Below are 5,752 nucleotides of genomic sequence, written 5' to 3' on the forward strand. Positions count from 1 at the left end.
TTTTATAAGGATAAAGTATATTTATAATGCAATGCTAATTGACATAGCCTTTATCACTGTATATAACACTATAAAATAGTATGATTTCTGCCTCTTCTGTGATATGAAACCATGTCTGATCACAAAGTTATTTCTAGGGGTGCTCCAATCAGGATTTTTGAGGCCGATCACAGAAAGCAGTATCTGCCAATACCGATCACCATTACCGATCTTTTAAAGACGACTTTTTATCATGTAGAATTATTTATAGTGGTGATCCAATCAAGATTTTTAAACATTTATTCAGGTCCGGAATTTCATTTTTGCAAATGAATTCCCCTCTTAGCTGACTCTTGTGAGTGGATTTTTTAATTTGAGGGGTGGAGTGGGGCATTTTTTATTTTTATTTTTTTTTACAATTTTCAAAAATGTATACATCTCACCTAAATATATGATCATGCACTGCATTTTTGTTTTGACAATCGTGCAATTGTTGCACAATAGCTTACACACAGCACAAGCCTGATTTCATGGGCTGAATGTGAGGAGGCCTTTTACACCAGGTTCACACATACTCCGTTTGCAGTGTGTATGCAGTCCATGTGCTGTACGTAAGCGGTGCAGAAGCAGCAAGGACTGTGCTTTCACACAGGAGTCTGCAACTGATCCAGGGCTGTTTACCACAAACACAACATTTATCCATTATTTAGATTTCAAATCCAAACATTGTTACTTAAAATGCTTTTTCAGCATTGCGATTATATATTTTTTTACACAGTACAGTAATGCAATCTTTCATAGACGTGTTTAAACGCAGTAAATATAAGAAACCCATTCTTCAATGCTTTTTTTTTTGCATTCTAGATTTTTATATTAAGTTGCTCAAGCAAGTGGCAAAACATTTAAACTACTTTTCATTGACAGAAACAGTCAGCTCTACTGCCTTTTCTTTTGCATTCAAATCTTTATTATTCTAAGTGATTTGAAGCCATTTGAGCATTTTTAGAGAGAAAAGGAGAGTGCGCGCGGTGATTCACTCACGCTGTTTGTGAAATTGTCTCACAGAAAGTTTTCAAATTAGCTACTTCACAAGTTATTTAATGAAGAAATATGAGTTGTACCTCACCTTCAGCATTATAATTTCCCCCCGTGCCGGACAGAGACAGACGGTGCCTCTGCATGTCATGCCAAATCTCTCACGGCAGCGTCATCAGCTTGAGATCGGCCCTTATAGAGACCGCCGATCAAACTTCCCAAAGTGATTATCGGCCGATAGCGATTGGTAGCCGATCAATCGGAGCACCCCTAGTTATTTCAAACACTCGACTGATGTTATGAAGTTAATTAGGAGAAAAGCGTGTCAATAAATGATATCTTTGTTAGACAACAGGTTTGTAAACAGGCTCATACACATGCAAAACTGTGCTACTGTAGTACATTTTTTTCAAGGCTCAAACAGTTTTTTGTCACACTGTACCGCTCTGACCACATCAGTTCTAGAGTGTAGAAGGAGCTCCTTGTTTAGCTATATATTCCTCCTCAATTTCACGCCTTCCATGTCGCTCCGCACGGTTGCACACAGAAATATGTCAACAACTAGGCTTTATCGTAATTATCACGGGAAGACTGATTCTTATTGTGGGGAGAATTTTTACAGGTATATCGCAAACGATAAGATATTGCCCATCTGTAGTCATGTATACAATCAGGAACTTAAGAGTCTTCACATCAACCCGTAAAAATTAAAGTTAACTTGAAGAAACTGACAAATATATATTACTTAATGTAAAGATACTATTACTACTAATAATGCTTATTATTAAAACTTTTTTTTAAGGAATATTTACAAGAGAAAAATATTTACCAGAATTTATTTAGCAGAAAAATATAAATACACAACACAGTATTTCTGGAAAAAAAATTATAATACTAAATTCATTTATGAAATCGATTCATTAGAGATGCTTTTGATTATTACAATTTAATGAAACCATTCAACTGGAATCCAGAAAAATAATGGAAAATACAGTATTTGGTTAAAAAAAAAAGAAAGAAAAGAAAACCGAATTTGAGAAAAAAAATAAAACCCATTTCGTAAGGCCTTAAAGTAGTTTTTGTCCAACTTTTAATAAATTGCTGTGAATTTCATGATTTCAATTAATTAGACATGCTTTTTGATTTAAAAAAAATAATTTAACCATTAAAAGAGTCTAGAAAAATTGGAGGGGAAAAAAACGGAATCTGATTTTGGATTTCTTAGGGCCCTACTTGTGGAATATTCCAAATATGCACTTTACCACTTATGCTAATAACCAAACAGAATTGCTGCTGTTATGAAGTTAATTAGGAGAAAAAGCATGTCAATAAATGATATCTTTGTTAGACAACAGGTTTGTAAACAGGCTCATACACATGCAAAACTGTGCTACTGTAGTACATTTTTTCAAGGCTCAAACAGTTTTTTGTCACACTGTACCGCTCTGACCACATCAGTTCTAGAGTGTAGAAGGAGCTCCTTGTTTAGCTATATATTCCTCCTCAATTTCACGCCTTCCATGTCGCTCCGCACGGTTGCACACAGAAATATGTCAACAACTAGGCTTTATCGTAATTATCACGGGAAGACTGATTCTTATTGTGGGGAGAATTTTTACAGGTATATCGCAAACGATAAGATATTGCCCATCTGTAGTCATGTATACAATCAGGAACTTAAGAGTCTTCACATCAACCCGTAAAAATTAAAGTTAACTTGAAGAAACTGACAAATATATATTACTTAATGTAAAGATACTATTACTACTAATAATGCTTATTATTAAAACTTTTTTTTAAGGAATATTTACAAGAGAAAAATATTTACCAGAATTTATTTAGCAGAAAAATATAAATACACAACACAGTATTTCTGGAAAAAAAATTATAATACTAAATTCATTTATGAAATCGATTCATTAGAGATGCTTTTGATTATTACAATTTAATGAAACCATTCAACTGGAATCCAGAAAAATAATGGAAAATACAGTATTTGGTTAAAAAAAAAAGAAAGAAAAGAAAACCGAATTTGAGAAAAAAAATAAAACCCATTTCGTAAGGCCTTAAAGTAGTTTTTGTCCAACTTTTAATAAATTGCTGTGAATTTCATGATTTCAATTAATTAGACATGCTTTTTGATTTAAAAAAAATAATTTAACCATTAAAAGAGTCTAGAAAAATTGGAGGGGAAAAAAACGGAATCTGATTTTGGATTTCTTAGGGCCCTACTTGTGGAATATTCCAAATATGCACTTTACCACTTATGCTAATAACCAAACAGAATTGCTGCATCCCAGTTTCTGGATTCCTACTTGTACTATGCTCATTCGGTCTTTCATTCAGATCTTTTTTTTCTGTTATTTAACTCATATATTTGCCTTTAAAATGTGATGGCCAAATATATCAAATGTATATCGTAGAATATTTTTGGAACAATTGTAGCTCTGGGAATGTGCATCACAATTCCTATCAGACTTTGTCTAAAAAAACAAAGTTATCATTGATTGTAAAGTCAAGTGGAACTCATTTGGCTGACTATCTGCTTCCTTCAAACGCATGAGCAAATGCTCTAGTGTCTTTTGAATGGAGAGTGTGTGTGTGTATTTGCACAAAGAGGTTAAAGTATTTCTGGTATGGCTTAGAGGCAGCAGAGAGTAAAGACAGAGAAACATCTAATGCAAATTGCCAGAGAGGCCAGAGTGTGGAAAACACTTTATTTTTGTCAAAGCCATTAAGTAAATGTCCTGTTATTCCTGTGGCTTCTCATGTGACAGGCTGCAGCATTTTTGGGAAGCTCAGATTATTCAAGCCAGTGTCTCTTCCTCATTCTGTTGAGACTGACACTTTTTATTGTGCAACATGTGATAAGATCACACCTATTCACAAGCAGAAACGCGTTCTGTGCTAACTAAAGTATCATGCTGCACCCACGCTGTAGTACGTTTAACCCACAGACATTCATTTAGATCTGAAACCAAATGATTTTTTTCTGAAACGAGAGGTCTGGTGTGTTTGTGAAAGGCCTGCAGGCAGGGTGAGGAAACGTATCTATGAATGACGAGAAGGATCCTCATTCTCTTGTCTGTCACATTCGGTTCTGCCGTCTCAGGTTTCTGACCATCATGGTTTCTGTGGCTTTCACTGGCATGCAGTAGTTTCATCTGTCCTGAGTGTCAGTGATGCCGCATCCTGTTCAAAAGTGGTTCTGCACTATTTTTGTAATTGTTTCATTACCGTGAACTTGCTGTTTTCAGCCTTTCATCAACTTTTCCACTGAGTCAGGGCTTCTCAAAACTCATCTTGGCAGTGTTTAATGTTTTCAGATCAGTTGCAGCCTTTAAACTTGCTGCTCACATGAAATTCATGAACAGAACACTGAAAATGTATGCACCAGTATTTCTATACATTGTATTACTATTTTTTGTCTATTAATTAACATTTACTTGCTATAAGATTAGGATTGGGGTTTAATTTAGGGTTAGTTGTGTGTAATTGTGCATAATTTATTGTTATTACTATAGTAAGTACAAGTAACGTCCAACAAGGACACTGTAAAATAGTGTTACCCAGAAGAAATAAAGAGTTATCCAGAACTTTGTAACTCATTTATTTATTGTAAAAGCAAAGTGAAAAACGTATTTAAAACCAGTTATTAATTCCGCTGACCCATGTAGGGTTGAAGTACATGCCACATGTTTCTGTTTCATTTGAGGTTTGAATGAATGTCATGATGACTTGTGGTTCAGTGAGTGAGTCCGGTTGAGTAACCGCTCTCATTTAGTGAATGATTCAATATTAGGGCTGCTCGATATGGAGGACAAATAAAATGTATTTGATACAGCAGTCACATTTCATTTCAAGTAGATTTAGAGCTGGAAAAAATGATGTCATCCAAATATGAATGTCTGTTTTTATTTCTGGGTAAAGAAAACATCACTCCAAACTACTCAAAGTGTAGAACCAATCATTTACTAAAGTGACATCCGGTAAAATGTATTGTCCAGCATTCAGCAAACAAATTCTGTCATTTACTTGCCCTCATGTCATTACAAACTGTTATGAAACTTTTAGAATTTCTCTTTTAAGAATGACATGATGGTGAGTAGATGACAATTTATTTCATTTTCAAATTTCCCGTTTTGGATCTCTGTAATGACTGCCAAATAGAAATCTAGAGGCAGGATACAATAAACAATTTACACTTCTACAATAACGTCTACAACATCAGGGTAAACAAATGATGGGGAGAATGAAGCAGTATATCAAAATATATATAAATCACAGTATGGCTTGAAGTGAAAATTAAATTGCAAAAAAAATAAACCTGATGTAATTAAAAGCATATATGCACTACAGGTTTGTCAGAAAATTGCCAAAAATAAAAGCTTAATGGTTTAACATTTTTAAAAAAGTAATAAATTAAGATGTAAAATGTTAGTATTGTAATTTTAAAATGCTATTTTTAACAGTCTAATATTATTTTTATTATATTTATATTAATAAATTGCTTATTTTCAGAGTTTTTTTTATTTTTGCTATGCAAATACACTCCCTTATAAAACACCCAGTCATTCTAGAGTTATTAATTCTTTCCAAATGGAGCTATTCAAGTCATCTGGTGAAAATTTCTGTATCTTTTTATTAGTGCTGTCAATATACATGCATGTGTTTGTATTTATATATATATATATTTATATATATATATATATATATATATATATATATATATATATAT

The sequence above is a fragment of the Sinocyclocheilus grahami genome, unplaced genomic scaffold (assembly GCF_001515645.1).
Source record: "Sinocyclocheilus grahami isolate Dianchi unplaced genomic scaffold, SAMN03320097.WGS_v1.1 scaffold446.1, whole genome shotgun sequence".
In the NCBI taxonomy this organism is placed as follows: domain Eukaryota; kingdom Metazoa; phylum Chordata; class Actinopteri; order Cypriniformes; family Cyprinidae; genus Sinocyclocheilus; species Sinocyclocheilus grahami.